General features: G+C 38.9%; 1 long non-coding RNA gene across 1 annotated transcript in view; it reads left to right on the top strand.

The window, feature by feature from the left end:
- Positions 1 to 914: 914 nt before the first annotated feature.
- LOC142833777 (uncharacterized) overlaps positions 915 to 27092 on the top strand; it is a 442137-nt gene continuing 415959 nt past the window's right edge. Inside the window, exon 1 of the long non-coding RNA XR_012907446.1 lies at positions 915 to 1037. This is a non-coding gene — a long non-coding RNA (uncharacterized LOC142833777). The remainder of the gene's footprint in view (positions 1038 to 27092) is intronic.

Here is a 27092-nt window from a genome sequence, read left to right as displayed (position 1 = left end):
CAGGAACTTCTGGCTTTCATTGTTTGCATTGAAAAATCAGGTGTAATTCAGATAAGTTTACTACAAATGGCGCTCAGATGTGTGGACAACTGAATCCACTAAAAACCTGAGAAGGCTTAAAAATAAAGGAGAGAGAGTTTAACACAGATTTTTGCTGTTTGTTGGTGGTGTGCTGTAGAGAGATTTCCTGATTCTGCCACAGCAGCAGAAAAAACGCTGCATCATTTTAAAGCGCGGCTTCTTGGGGCTGTGCTGCCAGCGTGAACTCTGGCTTTAAAGCATTTCAATGGCTTTTATGGGACTAGATGTTTGTGTTCCTGCTTGGGATCGGAAGGAGAGTGCTCTGAGACCTTGCGGATGGCTCAGCACTCCCTGCCTGCACCTGGGCAGACTACAGAATCAGGCTTAGGCAGGTGGAAGAGCATGGCAGAGACGTGTTTTCAGACTGTGCAGTGCTCTGCGTGTAGGATTTGGCTGTAACTTGGATGAAAAGAATTTCTGTGCTGCATGCTCAGTCTCAGAATTAAAGTGCTGTGTGCCACTCCTACCTGGCCGCCCCAGAGCTAGCACAAAATGGTACGTCCTCCATTTTGAAATTTTCCTGACTCAGCAGCAGGAAAAAAAACCTGTGTTGTTTTAAAATGCCTGTTTTCTGGGCCATCCTGCCAGGGCAAACTGACTCTTTTACGCAGGCGGTTCGTGTGGTTTGCAAGCACAGGCTGCTGAAGCTCACTTGCTGGCAGGGACCTTGAAATGCCATAGAGTTGTGGCAGTAAACATGGCTACAGCCAGTACCTCAGCCATGAGGCTGGAAAGCTAAGGAATGGGCTACATCTAGCCGGCAAAGCCACGGCTTTAGTCCTACTGAGATTGCTTGGTAAATTAAAGACTCATGTGGTCAGAAAAAAAAAGATATACAGTAAAGAGAGATTCAAAGACAAAGAAAATTTCTAAATGGTTTACAGTGTGTTAAAAATATATGCAAGCTAGAAGTTGAAGTTCTTAAAGTAAAAAAAAAAAAAAGAGAGTTGTTGTGTGTGGTAGTACACACCTTTAATCCCAACACTTGGAAGGCAGAGGGAGATTGACCTCTGTGACTTCAAGGTGTGGTAGCACACACCTTTAATCCCAGTGCCTAGAAGGTGGAGGCAAACAGATCTCTGTGAGTTCAAGGTACACCTTTAATCCCAATACCTGTGAGGCAGAGACAGGCAGATCTCTGAGAGTTCAAGGACAGCCTGGTCTACTGAGTTATTCCAGGTCAAAGATACAGAGAACCTGTCTCAAAAAGCAAAAAATAAAAGTAAAAATAAACAAAATAGAGTTAAAATAAAGCAGTACAAAGATGGAAAATAAACAGAGAATTTTGATACTGTATGCTATTATGCTCTCTTTGAATTATTTGAATGCTGAGGAAGGAGCAACAGATGCCAAAAGATATTTGTTTATAAATGCTGCTGAACTAATCCAACACAGATATTTTGAAAATGCCTTGAATTTAAAATTTGGACCTAAGGACATGATGCTTTGGAAAGGAGTTTCTTATTTTGTTTTCACAGAGGATGAGACCCTGTTCATTTCTTCTATTCTGATTTGGTATGATGGACCATGCCCTCCTGAAGGGTTGCAGTGAACATCTTCAGAAAATTGCTTTGCTCAACTGCCAACTGAGATGAAACTAGCACACAGGTTATACCATGAAAGTCCTAATTAATGATGCCCCCATTCAGCAGGAAGCAGTTTGGAGAGAAAAAACTGTGCCCATGTTCCCAAATATGGTTTAAAAACGTTCTTTTACATTTAAAGGGGGATATGATATAGATATGAATAATTTGTATTAGTATAGATTTTGCTTTATTGATAGAGATGTAAGGTCAATTTTGTTATATGTATATGCATATTTCTGCTATTGATTAAGGTACTGTGATTGTGTAGTTCATTTAAAAATGTAATGTATAATTAGAAATATAGATTGTTAATAGATAATCATAATAGTCAAGTTTGTAGTCATGTTAGTTAGATTTTCTAGATGTGCATAGATATATTTTAGATAGGCATTCTTCATATCTTTCAAAGATTATAGAATATGGCATTTTAAATGTTTTAATAACAGGACTTTTCATAACAATGAGACACTCTGCTCATGGCAGCACCAATCTACTTCAAGAAGAAAATGGGCATCAAAGAGGATCCTTATGGAGTTTGATAGCCATTTGGGCAAGAAACTGTTCTTGCCTGTACTATTGCGTAAACTGGACACACAGAACCCACAGAGAGAGGACTACTGAACTTGCCTAAAGGTGAGATGATCTTTTGGGGTTCCTGATTCATGAAAGAGTCTGCAAGACATTTTGCAGGACACAACAGATAGTGACTGAACTGACTTTTAATTTTCCTGCTTCATGGAAATGTCTGCTGGAAACTATGGGCCTGTAGGCCAAAGATTGATGCCCCAAAGGTACAGAGAAACGTTGGGTGACTGTCCAGGCAGCAAGATGTCTCTGTCATTTCTAGAGTTTTGAAAATTGCTTACTTTTTTTTAGCTTAAGTAATATTGTATTCTTCTGGAGTCTTTGATGGAGTTGCAGAATAGATAGATAGTTATACTTATAGTTTTCCATTGTTATGATAAAAGATAAAATAGATATAAATATTGTAACTGTGATTCTTGCTTGATAACTGTTTTGTTATATGTAATTTTGCTATGTTAAGGTTAAAGCATTCCTTTTTTTTGTTTAAACAGAAAAAGGGGAAGTGATGTGGGAGTGTCATATATCAATCTGTTGATTTCATTGTTTAAGTAATAAACAAACTCCTTGGGCTCATAGCTTAGAACATAGGTGGGTGGAGTAAACAGAACAGAATGCTGGGAGGAAGAGGAAGTGAGCTCAGAGACGCCATCCTCTCCTGGGCAGACACACGCGATGAAGCTCCGACCCAGGATGGACGTAGGCTAAAATCTTCCCAGTAAGCACACCTTGGGGTGCTACACACAGATGATTAGAAATGGGCTAAATTAATATGTGAGAATTAGCCTAGAAGAGAATGGGCCAAGCAGTGTTTAAATGAATACAGTTTGTGTGTTGTTATTTCGGGCATAAGCTAGCAGGCGGCCGGGGTGATGGGGACACAGCCTCGCCACTCTTATTACTACACAATCTTAAGGCTTGAACTGTTTTCTTCACCTGTTTGATTTTTTTTTTGGTTTTCTTTGAGGGATTTATTAATTTCTTCCAGCTTTCTGCTTGTCTTCTGCTCTATTTTTTAAGGGAGTTTTTACTTCCTTTTTAAAGGTCTCCATCATTTTCATAAAGTTATGTTAAAGTTGTTTTCTTCTACTTCTTCTGGTTAGGATGATCAAGTCTTCCTTTTGTATGTCCACTGGGTTCTGGTGTTACCATGTTGTTTTTTAGGATGTTGAAGGGATTCTTGCATTGGTGCCTACCCATCTCTTCCTTCAAATGAGGCCAGCAGTGTCTTGGCTTCTTGGTCCAAACCTTGCTGTTGCTGTCTCTTAGGTCCACTCAGTATTAGATCAGGCCTTAGGTCCACTCAGTTTTGGCACAGACTATGTTTCCCAAGGTTCCATGAAGCTTGCAGGGAATGGCAGCTTGGGGGTGGGGTGGATTGAGGGCTACCAGGGAAGCTTCCCTGCTGGCAGTTAGAAAGCTGAGGGACCTCTTATGTCCCTCAAGAATTGGGGCAGGATGTCTGACAGGGTTCCATGGAGCTTGCAGGGAACAGCGGGTTGGGGTGGGGTAGATTGAGGGCTAGCAGGCAGGCTCCCTGCTGGCCTCTGGAAATGACTAAGGACCTGGGGAGGGGCCCCTGGCTTTTCTCTCAAGTGGAAGCCTTAGGGAGTTGGGGGTCTTGGGCCAGAGGGCCACTGCCTACTCACCTCTTATGTCCCCCAAGTATGGGTGCAGGTTGTATGACCACTTCTTGTATTTTTATATGCATATCTTTCTTTAGGTTTGGAAAGTCTATAATTTTGTTAAATATATTTTCTGTGCTCTTCAGTTGGACTTTTCCTTCTTCTATCCATATTATTCTTAGGTTTAGTCTTTTAATGGTTTCCTATATTTCCTGGATACTTTGTATTAAGCTTTTGTTAGATTTGAGGTTTTCTTTGACTGATGACTCTATTTCCTCTATCATATCTTCAATGCCTGACTTTATATCTTCCATGCCTTGTGTTCTGCTGGTTATGCTTGCATTTGTGATTCCTAATTATTTTTCCATGTTTTTTGTTTCCACATTTCTTTGGTTTGTGTTTTCTTTATTGTTTTTATTTTGGTTTCCAAGTCTTGAATTGTTTCCTTCACCTGTTTAATTGCTTTCATTTTTTGAATTCTTCAGTAGATTTTTTGATTTCTTCCAAATTTTTGTTTGTCGTTTTTTTCCATTCCTTTTAGAGAATTTCTTATTTGTTCTTTAAAGGCCTAAAACATTCTCCTAAAGTTATTTTTTAGGTCCTTTCTTCCACTTCATTTTTATTGGGGTGTTCAATTCTTGCTGTTTTAGAGACACTAGTTTTTGTTGGTGTCATGTTGCTCTTTGTGGTGTTGAGTGTGTATTTACCTTATCTATTCATCTTTTCCTCCAACTGGAATTGTTGGGTCTGTGTCTCTGGTAATTACTTTTCCAGGTGCCAGTGGATCTAAGGTTCAGATAGCTGATCCTCTTGGTGAAGGTGAAGCCATGTTTCCAGTCATCCTGGAGGTTATTTGGCATTCCCAGAGGTTGCTTGGAGCTCCCACAAGTTGTTCTTCAATACCAGAGGCCATTTGTGCCTGTTCCCATGAAGGTCACTTCTGTTCCCATGAAGGTCACTTGCTTGGGCCTGCTTTCTGTTAATTTTCTGAGTTGGGTTCCCTCCTGCAGAAGTTTCTGACTCAAATCTGGTCCCGCGATTGGCTCAGGCCTGCTCTGGTGGAGGTCATTGGCTTGGGTCTGTTCCAGCAGAGGCTGCTAGCTAGCGTCTACTTCAATGGAGGTCATTGGCTCAGGCCTACTCCAGGAAATACCCCTACTCAGGCCTGTTTCTGTGGGGTCACTGGTTGAGGTCTGGTCCTGAAGAAGTCACTGACTAGTGCCTACTTCATTGAAGGTCACTTGTTCTAGGATTCCCCTCTGTGTGCTGTGATTACCCTTAATAAATAAAGAAACTTCTTTGGACCTATATCAAGGCAGAACTTAGGTAGGCAGGGAAACCTAGGCTGAATGCTGGAAGAAAGAACTGCAGAGTCAGAGAGAAGCAATAGAGCTGCTGGCGACAGATGCTGAGAACATTAGCTGGTAAGCCACAGCCATGTGGAGATACACAGATTACTAGAAATGGAATAAATTAAGATGTAAGAGTTAGCCAATAAGAAGCTTAAGCTAATGGGCCAATCAGTGATTTAAATAATATAGTTTCTTTGTGTCTATTTTGATTTTGGGAGCTGGATGAACAAGTAGCCTTCCTTCAACAGTCATTCCCTTGTCCCTGGTCTGTCTAATCAGTTTTACCTTCAAATGTTTATTGCAATAAGTCATTGGTCTGATTCAAGGCTTCTGACTTCTGGTATACCATCATCACTGGATGCTCACTGAAACCTCTATGGGATATCCAGTGGCTACCCTGAGTTGTGGAGGTCCTGCAATTATTATTCCACAGAACCAGCCCCTTCATGAATTCAATCACATCATAGATTGAGTAGATACTAGAGTGGGTCAAAGCAAAGAACTCAGTGTGTGCCTAGTTGATACCTGATCCAGCCACAAATCAGGAGAGGGTAAGAGCAAGCTCTTTTATACCCACAGCATCAGGGCCAGTTTTCTCATGCTTATGGTGAAGAGTGTGGTCATCTCTATTGTGTGTGGAAGATCAGTTCTACCGTAAGTATTAGGGAGAGTTCTCTTGCTTCAGTGCCCAGTGCAGGTGCAATGGCATCTTTCCCAGGGCCAACAAAGTGTGGGACACCTTGGCACAGCCCTTTGTTTCCATCACTTATGGCTCCTTTGATCCCTTGTGGTGACATGGGCCACAGACTTCAACACAGACCCCATCTACAGCAGGACCATGGCCCTCAGCAGCAGCTTGGTCCCAGATGCCACCATAGATCTGGGTGGCATCACAGGTCACTCAGATCAACATGGCTCTGGTAGTGGTAGGAACCAAGATACCAAAAAGACCACAGGTTGCAACCCAGATGATAGGCTTCCGTGTGGTCTTTGGTGGCAGCCTGTGCCTTGAACTTCAGCACAGACCTTGGGCTTCCATATGTCATTTGGTGGCAACCTGGGTCAAAGACATTAACATAGACTTTAGCTTCAATATGATCTTGGACCCAGACATAGTCTTAGGCAACAGCCCAGGCTTGGAAGTCTCCACAGGCCAAGCAGCAGAGTAGGCCATTCAGATCAGTATGACAAAGTTCTAGCATGACTCTTGGACACCAACATGGCTGTAGGTTGTTGGCCAGAACCCAAACATCCACAAAGTCTTTTGTGGTAACTGGAGCCAAGGACATCTATTTAGATCCTAGCTACAGTAGGGCCATGACCAAGACATAGGCCTCAGTTGTAGCTCTGTCCAAGATGTCCCCATGCATTGGGTTGCATCTTGGGCCATTCAAATTGGTATGGCCATTGTGATGGCAGAACTCTCAGTCACCTACATGGATATAGGTGGCAGCCCAGACACTGAGCATCATAGTGGCCTTTGGTGCTACCAGGGTCCATGGATGTTAACAAAGGTGATGGCTGTAATAGGACCATGAAAAACACATGTCCCTTTGTGTCAGTCAAGGCACAGATATCGCCACGGCCCTGGGTGACAAGCAATCCACTGTATAAGTGTACTCATCACCTGCTTCACTTCTTTCTTTCTATGTCTTTACATCACGTGAACCATTTTGTTTCTTTCTCTCTAATTTCTCCATCCTACATTTGCTAAACAAAAGGGTACTACCCACTTGGTGGTACAAGGACCTGCTAGACCCATGGATAGTTTCAAGGCTGTATATGCCTTGATGATCCAGGCTGGCCTATAGATGACTTGCATGCACCTGAGCTGAATAGTAGAAAGTGGGTCTTTGGATTTCTTTTCACCAGACCAGGCCTTGAGGACCCAAGCTATTATGTGCACAGCTTTCACCTGTGAGTAGAATAACATCAGGTGGGCCCATGGATGCCTTCCTGCCAGCCCAGGTCTTGAGGACTCAACTAGTAATGTCTTCTTTTTTCTTTCTTTCTTTTTTTAATTAAGAATTTATTAGTACAATCTTTTCTCATTTTACATAGCTATCCCCATTTCCATTCCCTCACTCTTTCCCACCTCACCCTCTCACCCCACTATCCAATCCACTCCTCAGAAAGGGTAAGGCTTCCCATGGAGGCAACAAAAAAGTCTGACACTTCACTTCCAGGCAGGACCAAGCCCCCCCCCCATACTTATACTGAGCAAGTTAGTCCTCCAAAGAGATGTGCTCTGAGACGTCAGTTCAAGTAGTAGGAATAAATCCTGGTCTCACTGCCAGTGGCCCCATAGACGGTCTAAGTCTTACATGTCCACCACATTCAGTGGGCCTAATTTGATTCTATATAGGTTCCCCCACTATCAGTCTGGAGTCAGTGAGCTCTCACTATCTCAGGTCACTTTTTTTCTGTGTCTATCACCATCATGGTGTTTTTCTTTTAATTAATTAATTTATTTATTTATTAAAGATTTCTGTCTCTTCCCCACCACCGCCTTCCATTTCTCTCCCCCACTCTCAATCAACTCCCCCTCCCTCGTCAGCCCAAAGAGCAATCAGGGTTACCTGCCCTGTGGGAAGTCCAAGGAACCCCCACTTCCATCCAGGTCTAGTAAGGTGAGCATCCAAACAGACTAGGCTCCCACAAAGCCAGTACGTGCAGTAGGATCAAAAACCCATTGCCATTGTTCTTGAGTTCTCAGTAGTCCTCATTGTCCGCTATGTTCAGCAAGTCCGGTTTTATCCCATGCTTTTTCAGACCCAGGCCAGCTGGCCTTGGTGAGTTCCCGAGAGGACATCCCCATTGTCTCAGTGTGCGGGTGCACCCATCATGGTCCTGAGTTCCTTGCTCGTGCTCCCTCTCCTTTTGCTCCTGATTTGGACCTTGAGATTTCTGTCCGGTGCTCCAATGTGGGCCTCTGTTTCTGTCTCCTTTCATCGCTTGCTGAAGGTTAATATTCAGGAGGATGCCTATATGTTTTTCTTTGGGTTCTCCTTATTTAGCTTCTCTAGGATCACTAATTATAGGCTCAATGTCCTTTGTTTATGGCTAGAAACCAAATATGAGTGAGTACATCCCATGTTCCTCTTTTTGGGTCTGGCTTACCTCACTCAGGATAGTGTTTTCTATTTCCATCCATTTGCATGCAAAATTCAAGAAGTCCTTGTTTTTTACTGCTGAGTAGTACTCTAATATGTATATATTCCATACTTTCTTCATCCATTCTTCCGTTAAAGGGCATCTAGGTTGTTTCCAGGTTCTGGCTATTACAGACAATGCTGCTGTGAGAATGGGGCACTGAGCTGAACAGAGAATTCTCAACAGAAGAAGTTCAAATGGCCAAAAGACACTTAAGGTCATGCTCAACTTCCTTAGCGATCAGGGAAATGCAAATCAAGACAACTTTAAGATATCATCTTACACCTGTCAGAATGGCTAAAATCAAAAACACCAATGATAGCCTTTTGCTGGAGAGGCTGTGGAGAAAGGGGTACACTCATCCATTGCTGGTGGGAATGCAAACTTGTGCAACCACTCTGGAAAGCAGTGTGGCGGTTTCTCAGGAAATTCGGGATCAACTTACCCCTGGACCCAGCAATATTACTCTTGGGAATATACCCAAGAGAAGCCCTATCATACAACAAAAGTATATGCTCAACTATGTTCATAGCAGCATTGTTTGTAATAGCCAGAACCTGGAAACAACCATCACGGTCTTGACCCCATTGCTCATATCATTGTTCCCTCCTCTCTTAGACTCTTCTCTAATAAATTGGCCTACTGCAGTAGTGTAGATCTCTGTATCTGCTTCTATCAGTTGCTAGATGAAGTTTCTATGATGACAATTAAGGCAGTCATCAATCTGATTACAGAGGAAGGCCAGTTTAGGCATCCTCTCCACTGTTGCTTAGAGTCTTAGCTGGGGTTATCCCTGTGGGTCCTTGGAAATTTCCTTAGTGCCAAGTCCAGAGGTTTTATATAAAAAGACACATAGTTTAGATAGTCTTAATAGTTTACAGATTTAATGCTTCCCTGAAAGTTTTTATGAAATATCTAATAAAAATTGTTTTAAAAATACTACTTTTTAAATAAAATTTATACTGATGTTTTAAGTAAAAAAGATATTTCAGTATGTAAAAAGAGAATAACAAGAAATTGAGGGACTGACTGTGGCCACAGTCCACACTCACACTTGGAAATATCATAATGATTTTTTTTACTTTGTTTAATGAACGCTACATAAACCATGGCCCATTCTTTCCAGATGTGTGCCTTCAAATATATTGTCTCCCCTCTCCAAGTCTTGGTTTCCTAATCCATGAAATGAGGCCATAAGGCTGGATTGGGCAGTTTTGCTGGCTACATAAGCACACAGACACTCGGCAAACTCACATCTATCTCCATAGTTACCATCTCTTCCCTTTTGTGAAATTTCAGCTGGATCAAAAATAGATTTTGGTTTCCTTTTTGCTTGTTTCTGGAGCTGAAGGAAAAGATTTTGAAGCTCCTGTGGCTCCTTGGAAACTCCTCTTCCAGTCAGCTTGTTATGACTCACTTTGTCTTACTTTTTTAAATTGATTTTTATTGGGCTCTACATTCTCTGCTTACGTCCCTGCCTCTCCCTTCCCACATCAACCCTCCCCCAAGGTCCCTATGCTACCAATTTACTCAGGAGATCTTGTCTTTTTCTATTTCCCATGTGGATGAGATCTATGTAAGATTTCCTTAGTATCCTTATTGTTGTCTAAATTCTCTGGGATTGTGGTTTGTAGCTGGTTTTCTTTGCTTTATGTTTAAAACCCACCTATGAGGAAGTACATGTGATAATTGTCTTTCTGTGTCTGGGTTACCTCACTAAAAACAATGTTTTCTAGCTCCATCCATTTTCCTGCAAATTCAAGATGATGTTATTTTTTCTGCTGTGTAGTACTCCATAGTGTAAATGTACCACATTTTCTTTATCCATTCTTCAGTCAAGGGGCATTTAGGTTGTTTCCAGGTTCTGGCTAAGACAAACAATGTTGCTATGAACATAGTTGAGCACATGTCCTTAAGGCACTACTGAATTTATACCCAAAAGTGGTATTACTGGGTCTTGAGGAAGGTTGTTTCCTAATTTTCTGAGAAATTGCCACACATACATCCAAAGGAGCTGTACCAGCTTGCATTACCACCAGAAATGCAGTTTTTCCTTTTCTCCACAACCTTCCCAGCATAAGTTGCCATCAGTGTTTTTGATCTTGACCATTCTTACAGGTATAAGATGGAATCTCAGAGTTGTTTTGATTTTCATTTCTCTAATGACTAAGGATGTTGAACATTTCCTTTAGTGTTTTTCAGGCATTTTAGATCCCTCTGTTGAGAGTTCTCTGTTTAGGTTTGTACTCCATTTTTTTAAAAATTGGATTATTTGTTCTTTTGGCGACCAATTTCTTGAGTTCTTTGTATATTTTGGAGATCAGCCCTCTGTCTGATGTGGGGTTACTGAAGATCTTTTCCCATTCATAGGTTGTCATTTTGTCTTGTTGACTGTGTCCTTTGCTTTACAGAAGCTTTTCAGTTACAAGAGGTTCCACTTATTAATTGTTTCTCTCAGTGTCTGTGCTGCTGGGGTTATATTTAGGAAGTGGTCTCTTGTGCCAATGTGTTCAAGTGTACTTCCCAGTTTCTCTTCTATCCTCTTTCTTTTTAGTTTTCTAGTTGAACTATTATTTTTATTTCTTTTGCTTTGTTTTTAATTCTACTTTTTGTCAGCTTGAATTTTCTTCAGTGTTTTTTATCACTTTACTGAATTCCATTTTCAAGTCCTGAACTGTCTTTGCCATTTTCACTAGTTTTTTGTTTGTGTGTCCCTGTGCATCAATCACTCATTTGTATACTTTAAGCTTTTTCTCTTTGATTTCATTGAGCTATTTTCTTGTGTCTTCCTTAAAGTGTTTAAATTCTTCTGAAAGGTTTATGATTGATCTTTCAATTTTGTGCCCTGGAGTTATCTATGTAAATAACATTGTCAAGCATCTTTACAGGTCTGGTAGTTTTAGAAAGAAGTCACTGAATTTATCTTTTATATGTTGGTATTCCTGCATTGAGATCTGAACAAGTAGTATTCTTTTGTTACTTTTAAGTTTGTTTTGGATGGAGCATCAAGTGTGAGAAGGGAGAATGTGGGTTGGATTGGATCTAGAGGTTGGAAATAGTTTGAGAAGAATCAGTCAGGTAAGTAGAAAGGAATGGGCTAGTATGCAGGGTATTCCTATTCCAAGCTGGAAGTATGGGACTAGAAAGCTCTAAATAGAAAGATTTTTTATAAAGTGAATGAGTCCTTTGGTTTGAGAGAAAGGTAGAGAGGATAATGCCCCAAGACTTGAGGTCCTCTGCTGTGTAGGCAGGGAAGGCCAGACTACGCATGCATATTGGTTATGGAACCTAGGCTAAAACCAGTAGATTATGGAGCAGTAGCTGATAGTATAGATGTAAATCTTGTAGACTATAGAGAAGAGTTTAGGATATTCATGAAGTTAGACCATGAAAAAGGACATAGGAAATCTGGGTATGGAGTAGCATGGTGATTGCTACAAAATGATCATTTGGATTGATGTGGGCTGGGCAGGTCAGGTTGTATTCCTAGATGTTGGTTACAGCACAGAAGGGAATGATGAGACTAGGTCAGTGTGTGGATTTGGGAGCCTTGTGCAAGCCTATAGGCTGCCCTTAATGGATGGCTCATTAGGCCAAGGCACTGGTTTGGGAACTGGAATATACTCACAGGGATGTGGGGAAAAATCTAAGTGGGAAGTATTTACTCACCAGGCTAGACATTGGAGGAGAATGTAGAAAGTCTTTGTATGGAATGACATAGTCAAAATTTCACTTTCTTTAAAACACCCAAAGTCTCTCTGAAAGTCAAAAGCCTCTCCAAAATACCCAAGGGCTGTCTATATTCAAAATCTCTCTAAGATATCCAAAGTTTCTGTAAAATATTCACAGTATCTCTAAAATTCAAAGTTCTTGTAAAATTTCAAAGTGTTTTTAAGGGTTCAAAGTCTTTCAACTGTGGGATCCTGTATAATCAAAAATAAGTCCTGTACCTTCTTTTCCAGTAGGAGAGAATCACTGCACAGTCATAGTCAAATGAGAGAAAAACTAAATTCCAACAATATAAAAACATTGGTAACTGATGTCTTGGGCTCTCCCATGATTCTGTAGGTTCCAAATGGATCCATTTCTCCATCTCTGCCATCAACAAGATGGGAAGCTTGTCTTTTAGGTTCAGGGAGGCTCCACTCCACAGCTACTGCTATCTGTGGTATTTGTTTCATAGTATTGGCATTTCTAAAATGCTGGAGTCTCCTGTTGCAACTGGGTGGGACATTTACTGGTAGACTCCTTTGGATCTCTTCATGAATTCTGTCCCTGCAATATGGTGCCAAGCCTCCACCTCTTTCCATTATTCATTTAATACCAAGCCTTCTACCGAGACTGCGACTGAGGTTACATCTCACCAAAGTCTTTTATTGGCCTCTATTTAGGGACGCCAGCCTTGTCAAAAAGTGCCACACTCCAGTTGCTCTCCATGATTCTGTGATGTCATCACTTATCCCTTATTAAGTTCAGAAACCAGGAGAAGATGTATGTAGCATTTGATGGCTCTGCAGAGTAGGTTTTGTGCTCTGACCCTGAGGTAATATTCATAGACTTACATTCTTCAGTGATGCTTGCTTCTTTCTAATTATTAATAACAGCTAAGCTCCAGCTAAGCAGCCTCAGTTATGTCAGAAAGCACAAGATTTACTTCAGTGATGCTGATTTCTTGTTAGTCACAGTCAACTCTTTAGCTTCAGTTGACCAGGCACCACACCAGATTCTTAATTCAAAATATTGATTGTGCCCAACAGTGGTTTCAAGGGACTTTCAGATTTCCCCCTGAAACTTAACAAGTCAGGTTTCCATAAACTGTATTTCTCTCTTTTATCTTCTAGTTCCCACAAAGGAGCACCAATTTCTGAATACTCATGGCTTTTCAATCCTAAAGTTCAAATGTAACAGAAATCCTTTCAGTGACACAGGATCAGGTCTGTCACAGCAATGCTACAAAACCTGGGATTTATTTCAATCTTAGCTTGTGTTTCTACTGCTGTAATAAAACACCATTTCCAAAATCAGTTTGAAAATGTTTATTTCATTTTTCAGTCTATAATCCAACGTCAATTAATTCAGGGCAGGAACTTGAAGGTCATAGCTGATGTAGAAGCCATGGAAGGTTGCTTTATTTCCCATGGCTTTCTCAGCTTGCTTTCTTACAGCACCCAGAAGCACCAGTCCAGGATTAGCATTTCTCACAATTTTTTTGAGCTCTCCTATATCAATGGTCAATCTAAAAAATGCACCACACACTTGTCCACAGGTCAATTTGGTGGAGGCATTTTCTCAATTGAGGTTCCTTATTCTCACATGAGTAACTTGTGTCAAGTTGGCAATAAATCAGTCAGGACACCTACCATTTTTGATTCTTCTGTGCAGCTAAGACAGTGTGAATCATTCAAGTCATGGACAATAGCACACAAGGCTCTTAATGCTGATATCCAAGAGGTTATTTATTTTCATTCAGAGGTTATATTGGCATTTGGTGTAAGCTGTCATCTGATGGCTTTTGATTTACAGCCTCAGTATAGAGAGCTTTACTCTTTCCACAAGGCATGTTTAATGAAATCATCATAATAAAGCAATACATATACACTTTAGGATTAATATAGGCTATTCCCTTAAAATAAAATGTAATTGAAATTTCAAAATTACTTCTGTCATATTATATTATATTATAATAATTTGAGTCACATTTCTGTGATTAAAAATTTCTAATTCAAAGTACACTCATGAGAAATGATGCCAAAAGGGACTTAGAGTAAAGTTCTGAAAATATCTGAACCAGAAGTCAATCACTGTAAAGTCATTTTCTGTAAACGTGGAAAACACTACATTTTTTTACCTGCTTCTCAAATTACTTGTGGGAACTCAATAAGATAGTGATGTGAAAGTGTTTAATGTCTGTGAAGAGAAACCTGTTACTATTATCAAAGCTATTGTTATGACTATCTCTAGAGAATGTCAGAGAGGCGTCTTAGAGGCACATATTATTAGCTAGTGCTTCTTATTGATCACAGTTCTCTAAAATAATACACCTAAACAGAGATGCAGCTTACAGAGTATCTGAAAAAAAAAAAAAGAACACTAGTGTACTTTAGGCTTCAAGAACCACAAAAAAAAAAAATGAGACTGTTCAATGATGTATATTCCCATGAAGTCATAAATATTACAGTATGTTTTATTTCTTCCCATATAAAGAAAATACACTAGTTAGTGTGCTAATTAAAATGCATTGTAGGAAAAGGAGTTTCAACAAAGGTATATGTGAGTAATACTTACCTCAAAATACTTGGGTTATGGAAAGGAATTGGTAGTTTAAAATGGCATGGTTAGTTCCCCAAGTTCCCCACATCCTCCCCTTCTCACTTTTCTCTCCCCATCTCCCCTTACCCCCAAACCACCCCACCCCCAAGATCTCACTTTTCTCCCCGGCAATTTTGTCTACTTCCCATAGGCAAGAGGATAACTATATGTTTTTTCTTGGGTTCACCTTCTTATTTAGCTTCTTTAGGTTCACCAATTGTAGACTCTGTGACCCTTATTTATGGCTAGAAACCAATTATGAGTGAGTACATCCCATGTTCATCTTTTTGGGTCTGGGTTACCTCACTCGGGATGATTGGAATAAAGGAAGGCTGGATAGGGGAGCACGGAAGCACAATCCTTAGTTAAGGGAGCCACCTTAGGGCTGGCAAGAGACTTGAACCTAGAGTGGCTCCCAGGAGCCCAAGGCGATTTCCCCAGTTAGTTCCTTGGGCTGATGAGGATAGGGAACCTGAAATGACCCTATCCTATAGCAATACTGACGAATATCTTGCATATTACCATAGAACCTTCATCTCGTGATGGATGGAGATAAAGACAGAGACTCACACTGGAGCACTGGACTGAGCTCCCAAGGTCCCAATGAGGAGCAGAAGGAGGGAGAAGATGAGCAAGGAAGTCAGGACCACGAGGGGTTCACCCACCCACTGAGACAGTGGGGCTGATCTATTGGGAGCTCACCAAGGCCAGCTGGACTATGACTGAAAAACCATGGGATAAAACCGGACTCTCTGAACATGGCGAACAATGAGGGCTGATGAGAAGCCAAGGACAATGGCACAGGGTTTTGATCCTACTTCATGTTCTGGCTTTGTGGGAGCCTAGCCAGTTTGGATGTCCACCTTCCTAGACATGGATGGAAGAGGGAGGACCTTGGACTTTCCACAGGGCAGGGAACCCTGACTGCTCTCTGGACTGGAGAGGGAGGAGGAGAGGAGTGGGGAGAGGGGGAGAAGGTTGGGAGGAGGGGGAGGGAAATGGGAGGCTGAGAGGAGGGGGAAACTTTTCCCCCTCTCAATAAAAAAAAAGAAAACCCAAAAAATTAAAAATAAAATAAAGTAAAATAAAATCTTCTCACTGGAAAAAAAAAGGGCATGGTTGGGGGTCCTAGAAGACGGAAAGATACAGAAGAGATGATTTGGTGGTATTGTAATTTCAAAAAAAATAATAAAAGTACTTGTTTAAAACAAAAGAACCTATTGCTGAAGATGCAACACATTTTGGTTGCAGAAAATAGAGAAAGCAAACTACGAACTTCCTCTCTGCTGGCTAACATTAAAAGTGCCATGCAATCTGCTGTGGAGAAAAAGATAAAATCATCAACGGTATTACCCAGTCAAGAATCCCGAATACTAAAATATCAACCTGTTAGGCAAAAGGATCTTACTGGTGCAAAAATGGCATGTATTTTATAGGGTAACTATTGAAATTCTGATTGATTTTGCAGTCTACTACGCAAGAGGAATTAACGTCTAGTATTATAAATGTGGTCCAAAGTTGGGGAATTCCCAGGACATATGGGAGAATTTATTACTATTGTTTTGTTAAATGGACATATCACATAGCGGTATAAATACATACATTTATACCCATAGAGTTCTCAAACTTGACCACATATATTTCTTTTTGCACAAGCAGCAGCTAATCCTGAGATTCATAAGTGAAGTCTCCAGAATAAGTGACCATTGAATGTTCAGCTCTAAGTGGGACATCTATATCACCCCTCCCAAATCTTAGGGAACATTGTGAAACAGGGGATACAAAGAGATGAGGATGGGGTAGAGTGCTGTGAAATTTTGTCTTCCATATATAACACGGCCATTATACTCATTAACTCATGACACCTATTCATACCTACATAAAATCAAACCAACAAGATAAGTGAATGTTTCAGTCAATGTTACAATTTTGACTTAGTGGGTTATAAAATAAAAAGGATAAGAATTGGAAATAGCAGGAGGCATATGGGGTACCTGAGGAGAGCATGGGGGAGACAAGTGGGGTAGATAGTATAAAGACACATGAATAAAAAAAATAAGGAATAAAATATATTCTAAAAATAGAAAACTATATCTGTGCTTTAATTATGAAGTGATATAGGGAGAATATTGGTGCATGCTCTTCTTTTTACTTGTCGGTTCCTTAAAATAAAGTTTTAATATAAACAAAGAGAATGTAAATTCCCTCATCTTTACCTTTGAAAGTTGCAGAAGAAGACTTGATTCAATCAACAGCTGCTAGTACCCCTGAAAATGTAGAGCCACTCTGAGGAGCCTGAGACACCAATGGGGACTCTGAGGGGAGATGAGGAAGTGGAGGATGTGTCTGACAAGCGTGGCAGTATCTACACAACACCTAAACAAGGGAGGTCTCATGGAAAGATGTTTTTAAACGTGGTCTTGTGAAAATGGAGTAAAAGATGAGAGAGCAGGGCCACATATGCAATGGAGAGAACCAAAACTAGAGATGCAGAAACTGTGACTGTGATGGACAGGGAGCATGCTGCTGCTGAGTGTAGCAGACAGGCTGTTTAGCAGTTCACTCGGGCTCTGCTCCTATATGTGACCCCAATCCACATAATCACTCTTGAAGCCAGATACGTTTCTCTGTTCCCTGCCATCCTGCTGGGCCAGTATATCTCCCACCTGGCAGTCCCCACAGCCAGTTATAAAATAAACACTCAGAAGCTTATATTAGTTACAGTTGCCTGGCCAATTGCTTAGGCTTCTTTCTTGCTAGCACTACATCTGAATCAAAACATTTCCGGTTATCTGTATATCACCACATGTCCCATGGCTCACTGGTAATACTCTCAAAACTTATTCCCGCAGTGGCTGCTGGCATCTCTCTTCTTGGGCAGTTGGCTTGCCTTCCTTTCAATTCTTCTCTTCTTTTCCTGTACATCTGTTTGGATTTCCTTCCTATCTTTATTCTGTCTTACCATAGGCCAAAGCAGCTTTAATTATCAACCAATGGAAAGAAAATATATTTACAGTGTACAGAAGGAAATCCTACCTCAAGTTCTGGTTCTAAGTAGCAACAAGATATCTTAGATGAAAATAGTTCATTTTCTGAAAGACCTCCATGATCGATGTGGCTGCTGGAGACCAAGCTGGTGTCTGTGGTGCTGGCAACAGCTGGAGGTTATGCTAGTATCTCTAATCAGTGTTGCAACTACAGGCTGTGTTGTTGTGTTGTACCAGTGGTTCATGTTGCTACCAGAGGCCATATGGATGTCCATGGCCTGTGCTAACATTGAAGGACATGCTGAAGTCCACAGTCCATGCTATCCCTGAGATCCACTGGTCTTCATGAGACAACTTTTGTTTCTGTAGTCTGCACTGCCACCTAAGAACATGTTGATGGCTGTGATCATGGCTGCTGGGGAGACAATATTGTTGCCTGTGGTTTGTGCTGTCAGTGGAAGCCATGTTTAATCCATGCTGCCCCTACTAAACCTGGTGAAGTCCATATACAGAGCTGCTCCCTGAGGCCATGGGGATACATGTGGTCCATGCTGTCACGGGACGCCGTGTAGAATTTCATAATCCTATGATCAGTGTGTGCTGTAACTGCCTGTTATGAGCAGGAAAGCTTCCTTTTCAGCAGCATCAATGACTGCAAGGCTCAAAATTAAGCATGAGAAATATTTAAGGATCTCCTCCACCCTCAAAAAAAATGAAAAAAAAAAAATAAAAAGCCTAGACAAGAAACCATTGAAGAGAGTCCTTAAAAATGTTGATAAAGATGCTGAAGTATAATTCTTCACTATTGACAGCTTCTGGCAGGAGGATGGTAAGGGGAGTATTCAGTTTTCTTTAAGGGGCTGGCCACTGGCAGTTCCAATAATGAGGAAGGAAACACAAATTAGAGTGGGTGGGTTTTTTTTTTTCTTTTTTGGTGAAGGACATAAAGGAGAAAGGGTAGATTTGGGAAGAATGGGGAGTGAGTGTGACCAGGGTGCATGATATGTAATTCTAAAATAATCAATAAAAACATTATGTTGGAAAAAGAAAGTTGGAGAGGATACGCGGATGTTCATGGTGATGTGTTTCCATTGAAAGTTGGAGAATGATATGTAGATGCTCATGACAATGAGGTTATGAAGGAAGCAATATTGAGTACAATATTGTTCTCAGTCAAAATTAAAGGAAGAATTTTTGCCTTCTACTGCATTTATAAAGTTACTAGTAAAGGGCATAATTTACCACTTCACTAGAAGCAATTAGAAAACATAACTGAATGTGTGATAGAATGGCTTTCTCACATTAGATGATATACAAACTATTACTGTGATCACTGTGAGACAGTGAACAATGAGAGTCCTCTGAGTAAAAATGATTTCTACCTGAAACCACATTTCAGATGTGGACCTGCACGAGACAGCCCAAGCAAAGAGCAACTATTCACTATATTTCTTTATACAAAACATAGTTTTGATGCTATTGTACAATTCTTTTTTGATTTCTAAATTGAAGCTACTATTGTCAGAAATACAGTTGTCTAATTCCACAGTATTGTTTTAGAAATACTAATATTTCTGTAGGAAGAACATGAACATATTGTTTCGAACACATTTGTAGTATTTAATTGAACATGATATGCAATATAGTTAAAGTACAAATTTTAATACACACACACACACACACACATATGAGTCTCTGAACACAGAAGAATTAAAGGATGTTAGTCAACTTGAACTGCTACCAAAAAAGTGAAAATAATAGGTGAGTACTTTAGACCGCAGATAATATTGCCAGATTTTCTCAAAAATGTCACTTCACAACACTTTGTGTCCTATTCTTTAGTATTACTACATAACCAAGCAGCCAGCCAAAACAGTGAATGGCAGTCTTTTTGTCTAACTGATACCAAGAAAGTTTGTGAATGTTTTCCTTGCTTCCAACTCTATTCCCATTGAACCAAAAAGTGGAGAACAGAGTGTATTTCTCCCATTCCCTTTTCATACAGCAATTTCTATAACTTACTGAGTACCCTACTTAATATTTTCCATCATCAAAAATAGTCAAACATGCACAGATCCACTCACAACAGAAATTAGCAAAATCTAGAAAAGAAGAAGCATTCTGTTTATTTTTATCTTGGAGGATGTAAGTGCTTTGTTTTCTATGTGGTGATTTTACTATAATCTCTGAATACCATCAGTGATCTCAATAAGCCTCTCTGTATCTCCTTATGTTCTTAAAACATATCAGTTTAGATTCCTGCCTTGTACCCTCAAGTAAATATGTGGCTTGTTTAATAATAGAAGAACATGCATGAAGCTTGGTCCTTAAACTTAATCATATTATTGGTGCTTTTCTATTATTAAGCTACATAAGAAACCCAGGAAGCCTGGATGAACAAATATATTCCTGCTATTTTGGTGAACAATACAAACCCAACTAAAAGAATCAGTATTTAGGAGTACTGCTGTTGTGTCACAGTCTTTTCTGGGGGCTTGCAACACAGAAGTCTAATCACTCTGTATAGGGAACCCAAGACCAGTGTAAAGGTATCACTAAAGTCCAACTTGATAAAGCAAAGAGTTTTACTGTGGTCACTTAGAAAATTATGAGTAACAGGTTTCTTACAGGAGTAGAAAATGACTCAAAGACATTTGTTTCATCAAGGCCCATTTTGGCGTGGATGGCAGCTGGAAACCTGGAGAAAAGATGGCAGATAGCAAAACAGATATGAAAGTCCTTTCTGAGGGACTCAGTTGAGCTTCTTCTAAGAAACACAAGTTGTATTGGTTTATTCTAGGCACTTTAGCTTCTTTCTTTTTCTCTTAGGCTGCTTTGTGGATCTCTACTTTCTTTGATCCAGTCTCCTAAACTTGCCTCTGCTTCTTCCAGGTTGCTAGGCTTTGCTTGTAGATTAGATTTTTCTTTTAACTTATTTTTAGGGTTTTTTTTATTTGTTTTAATTGAGCTCTACATTTTTTTCTTTAAGAGTTACTTCTGCAGTCATTACTGCTTACATACTCTTGGGGAAGTTGGAGCCGAGCCTTCATGAATCTGATTAGTTTCAGGGACTTCCTGAAGCTATTTTCAGTTACTAACTTCCTGTTGTAAGGCAGTTCCCTGTAATGTTTCACCTTCCCTTAAAACATACCATAGTTTCCTCTCGCTATAAGTATCCTGTCTTAAGAAATTGCCTTTAAAGTTGGATGATTCGAATCTTAGAGGAAAGTGTTATATAACTGTGGCTAAAAGACTGAATTATTCCTGTAAGTTTTATTTATTTATTTTTAGAAATGCTCTTCTATTCACATGCAGTTCTGAAACAGGTGATTTTACTTAGCGTCTCTCAATTCTTTCTGGGTATGCAAGCATTTACAAGCTTCTTGTAGAATAAATGGGTCTTATGATTATCCAAGAAATTTTCATTTAAAGGCCTTTGGAACCTCTGCTACACAACTGCATTTGCCAGATATAAGTAAATAGTGCAAAGTATTTTTGCAGACTCCTTAAGAAAATAATCCGTTCTTTACTTTTATACTGATAAAGTACTTAGAACTTATAAGTACTTAGTACTTAAAAGGTAGGCAGGAAAAAAAGGGTAATTTAAAAATTATGTGGAGCAAAAGAGTTTAATAGGAATGCTTAAATGTCTGTCTCTTGAACCTCTGCTCAAAATCTAATGAGATGAATTGGTGAAAAATAAATTGGATGGTGTTGTATCTCTAATGACTAAAGGAGAAAACATACTTGTAAATCGCAAAGTGTTAAGGTAATTGATCTTGACTTTGGAGGGCCTTGTTGCTTTAAGTGCAACACTGTGGTTATTAAATTTTAGATAGAAAATAAACAGCTGTTTAGAGTTTAAAATCAGGAAGGAAAATCTCTTGTCTATATGAAGTTGAAACTTTTGCAAAAAACCCAATAGAAGTTATATGATACCAAACACCAGAATAAATAAGAGTTTTTGTAGGTCACTTTCATTTAAACAATTAGTACCATTCTCAGTACATAAAGCCCTCCTGTCTTCACATCCAAGGTGTAAAGTGTAGAAGAATGAAGTTTTAGAGTTGACCATGTGGGATTCATAGATAACTGTTGGTATCAAGTGATAGTCTGTAGGATATCCATCAATGCATTTGTAATCTTGTTCCAATGAAAGCTGAAAAAAGCACCTGGAAGAGGCTACCAATGTTTATCTGAGGTTTTGGATTATACTCTGTAGATAAAATTGCTGGGCTTTAGTCATGGCAATCTTCCCAAAGATCTTTCATACTATATATTACTCAGTGCTAATGTCAACACTCTTGGAATAATCATGAAAAATCCCCAATATAAGCAAACAGTATTCTTCTCCAAAGTCATGCACACCTGAGCAAATCAATCTCACCACATGTTAGCTTCACATAATTTTTTATATGAGCTTAGCACATTTTTGTCATTAGTCAGGATTTGACTCTTTGACAACTTACTTTGTATTTCCCAGTTCTTTGTTGTCTTATATAATGGCATGTTTCTATCTATTTCAAATGCATCTTGGGAAAATGAAATTTCTGGCAGAAGGAAATGGCCCAGTAAGCAAATGTACTTAATATCAAGCCTGATGGCAAAAGAACTATATCAGGATCCACATGATAGAAAAGAGAAATGATTCATCAAAGTTGTCCTCTGACCTTGACTTTGGGCTGTATCATGAGTGTGCCAACTCACATGCATATCAATCAATAAATATATAATAAGTTTAATAATTTTGAAAATTAAGGAGTTATAAAAAAGAATATTTTGATTTTTAAAAATGTGCTGAATAAGGAATCTGCAATAACAATAATTGCAGTAATGAAAATTGTGTATCAGGAACCAAGGAAAAGATGTTTTCTTCATTAGGGTGTCTATTGCTATGAAGAGACACCAGGAGCATGGCAACTCTTAAAATGAAAACATCCCACTGATAGGGATGTTACACAGAGGTTCAGTGTCATCATGGCATGGAGCGTGGCGGCCTACAGGCAGACATGGTTCTGGCTACGTATTGATCAGAAGGTAACAAGAAATGGTCTGAGTATCATTGAAGGAAGCTTGAGAAAAAGTAACCTCAAAACATATCCCCACAGTGACACACTTTCTTTAAGAGACAGCACCTACTCCACCAACATCACTCCTCTTAATAGTGCCACTCCCTATGAGTTCATGGGGGTCAATTACATTCAAGCTACCATAGATGTATATAATGGAAGACATAAAGATACTCTACAGAATAGGTGAATTCCATCACTCAAATTGTTTTATGTGGATGAGTCATTGCAAATTATTAGTAAAAATAAAGTAGAGGAAACATTTTAGATTTTGTGAATTTAACATCCCTATCTCAACAACTTGTTAATAAATATTTTCATTAGTTCTTTGGAAATTTAATAAATGTCTTTTGATGTTATTTATTCCTGCATCCATCCCCTTTCTCTTCCCACTCAACTTTATGTCTTTTATTTTCATATTAAGCCTAATTTATAATACCTAAATAATCTTGGATATATGGTTATCTACTGGATATTGGTTGACCTATCAGAAGCTACTGTCTTAGAGAATAGTGATCCTTCCTTTCCTGCAACAAAACTAATAATAGCTCCTCAGCTAGGGGTAGATATTCTTTCTCAGCTTTTCTCTCCATGCTTGGATTGGGTACAACATAACTTTAAAAAGTTCTGTAAATGCTGCCACAATTGCTGCGGCGTCTTATGTGCAGGTACCCTGCAATGCCCAAGAGAAAGCTTCCTTGTAGTCATCTCTGTTTTCTGCCTCTTACCATCTCTTACACTCCTCTTCCACAATGATTCCTGAACCTTTAGATGAGGACATGTGGCCGATAGGTTCCACTTAGGGATGGACATTCTATATTCTAGTATTTTTCAAACTTTGGTCATTTGTAGGTCTCTGTGTTAATCATGATCTACTACAAACAGCTCCTCTCTGATGAGGGTTGAGAGATGTCTTAATCATTGGTATTAGATATAATCTTAGGAGTTAGTATAATATTATGTCCATTGGAAGAATAATAAGAGATTTTTTTAGGGACTGTAATTTATTTTGTAAGAGTTACTGGCCCAATAATGGTACCAGAGAAGGGCTTATTCTTTCAGAACAGACCTTAAAATCAATCATAAGTGGTTGGTTATTCCCACTTGTGACCCTATTGCACCTGTGAGCATATCCTGCAAAGCCAATAATTACTGTAACTCACAGGATTCACAACTGTTTAAGACTGATAATTGCTTCTCTACTCATCAAGTGCTATGAAATCTAAAGAGTATAGATGAAGCCTTCAGATTAGCAGCACCTTAATTTTTCCATGTTCTGTGAACTTTAGGATGCTATCAATAATGTCCTACTGTCAAGCTCTGGGGGGCAACTAATAGAATTTGTAATAGCCAGTAATGCTTTGAGTCTTTGGAACCTTACTAGTCAAACATACCTAACAGAAGTAACCCCCTTCTGTTTTAGTGTATCAGAATTTTTATTTGGCTTCCTGAATTTTTTAGTTTAATGTTAATTTAAATTTGTCTTTTCTTCAGAGATGTTTCTTTTTGTTGAATTCTTTGATATCTTAACATGTTTAATTATTTGATTCAACTATTTATGCTTTTGAAATCCTCATTCTGGCATTTTTAACTTTGACTACTTGATCATGTTTATTGTTGCTATTTTGATCTTACTCTACTGTGAATTATTAGAATCTAGAACAATGTTCTCTGGAGACATTACTATGACACTACCAATTTTTGAAAGATATAACTTTGTTCATATTTGTGTATTCATATTGTGTAGGACATAGGCATTTAGAGTTAGGCAGTTGGTAGTATTTTGGTATGTTATTCCCGTCTCGATATTATTGAGTAGGTGTTTAAAGCTCTCTTTCCTTTTATTCCAACTTGTCAGGTGATTTAGCAGCAATGTTGATGTTAGGATTCAATTTTTGAGCAATTCAGTTTTGAAGGTAGAATAGGGTATCATAAGTAGTCCTGGCTCATCTTGAGCTTAGTGAGGTTTTTTAACCTGGAAATAGACATTCATAAAATCAGAAGATTCTCAGAGCCACTCATCAGGAATCTTGTAGAGGTACTTAGTTTTCAATAGGCTGTAAATACGTGTGGAATTGTGTGTCTTGGCTCTCTATGAGGAAAGAAAGGATAAGAGGAGGAAGTCATAAGACTTGAGGTTCTTAGGCAAGCTTTGTGAACGGGTAGAATTGTTGATGGGGAACTAATGTCCCTTTCTGGAGCAGTTTCCTTGGGTTCCTGGAATGGGTTGACTTGATGACACGAGTCTTGAGTTTTTTCTAGAAAAGGGGCCAGATATGAGTTTCTGGGATTGATAGAGCTAGGGTGTTGTGAGAAGGTAGATAGAGTTATGGGTGCAATTGTACCTAGGCTTACTGTCTAGATATGAGGGTGGGTACATGGGCACTTAAACCCATTTATTATCAGGGACACAATTATCAGTGAAACTAGCTGATGATCAGTGGGGCCCTACTTGAATGAGATGTCCCAAAATGGGCCTTGAAGGTAGACATGGGATACATGGTCTTCTGGAAACTAACACAACATTGTGTGTGTGTGTGTGTGTGTGTGTGTGTGTGTGTGTGTGTGTGTGTGTGTATGTGTTAAATGCACTTCCATAGTAAATAGTTTTATAAGTCACAGAGTAAATGCAAAAGAGTAGAAACCATTAAACCATGGTATAGATGATTTGGAAGCTAAGTTTTGTGTTGATTCTTTGAGGGATTCTGCTAAGATTTTATAGAGATGACATTCTTTTCAATATACCTCAACCATGAAAGAAATCTATACCCTAAACAAAATGGAATACCAAATGCTTAATAGTGGGAATTTAAAAACAATAACTATTTTGACTTTGGTACTTTCCCCAAAAATGTAACTTCTATGTATAACTGTCTCACCAAAACAAAACAATTCCAAAGCCATGACCACCTTAATTTAGTCAAATTAAATTCAAGGTTTAAGTTATTTATTCAGTTGTATTTTGTGCCAACCATGCTCTTATTCTGATTTAAATATTACCACCAAAATGCAACTCCATTTTCATTGTCCTATAAGGAATCTCTCTCTCCCTTCCTTCCTTTCTTCACTCCCTCCTTTCTTTCTTTTTTCCTTCCTTCCTTCCTTCCTTCCTTCCTTCCTTCCTTCCTTCCTTCCTTCCTTCCTTCCTTCCTTCCTTCCTTCCAGCCTTCCTTTCTACCACCATTCCTTCCTTCCTTCTTTTCTTTCATTTCTAGAGCCTGGTAAGTGGACACTTAAAAGCATTTTTATATATTCTATATTACAATTAACCATGGATATGTGAAAATGTTAACTGTATAAAAATGAACATTTTAAACATTTACTTGTGGTGTTAGGTGAGCCTTTTTATCTTTGATCTTGCCAATATAAAGTAATACAAGATTTTTTCATATAAAGCTCAAACCCAAATAAATACCAACATCAGATACAGACTATGAAGCCAGGCTGTTGGGGAAGAGATGATGATATTAATGTAGTTTTTTAGTTAGTTCCTTTGTGTTTATAGTTTATTTGTTAATTTGCTTTTAATAAAGCAGAGAAAATCTTCTTAATAACTAATTGATCTATTATGTGCAGCTTATTATTTTCTCATGTCAATTTGGTTCCTTTTCCCCAAAGGTGTATGTGTGTGGTAATAAATTAGGTAGTATAACAACAGTCTGTCACATAAAACTGTCTCCAGAGCTTATTCTACATATATACTAATCTTGATGAGTCAAATCCATTTGGTTAGTATTAACAACTTACTTTTCCTAAAGGTTATTCTCCACCAACTTTCCAACCTTCAAAAAAATTCTTTCATTAATGCTCTACATATGATAGTTCCTAAACATGTATTCACAAGACTCAACTTTCAAGTTTGTTTAAAAACACTCCCAAATTATCTAAGCATATAAAATATTTAGATCCAGTACTTAGAAAATAGACATTTTAAGGATGTTTTCAAGATGTTCACTATCCAGTCAGTCAAGATGTTATAATACTGGATATTACTGATTTAGGGAACTTTCATGAAATCTACTGGGAAAAAATATGTTTGAATAAAATAGATAATACAGACAAGGTATTAAATTCATTATAATAATTCAGATAAGTTTTTCAGCACAAATTAGTTATTATCTGAAAAAACTCACAGTATGTTCCTAATAGAAAAATCAAAAACTTAAATATATTGACTATAGACTGGTAAATGTAAATAAGTGAGGCTAGATGAGTAGAACATCCTTCTCACTTAACTTTGATTACAGAAACATTTCGGTAATTCTATTTCATATTCTTACTACTTCTTTGAACGAAGCAGCACTGGGGCAGATATGTATGTAGATTAAGCTTCCAGACAACAAGCTCT

This window comes from Microtus pennsylvanicus, chromosome 13, assembly GCF_037038515.1.
Source record: "Microtus pennsylvanicus isolate mMicPen1 chromosome 13, mMicPen1.hap1, whole genome shotgun sequence".
NCBI lineage: Eukaryota > Metazoa > Chordata > Mammalia > Rodentia > Cricetidae > Microtus > Microtus pennsylvanicus.
The sequence above is the reverse complement of the archived record's forward strand: the minus strand, read 5'-3'. Positions and strand labels throughout refer to the sequence as shown.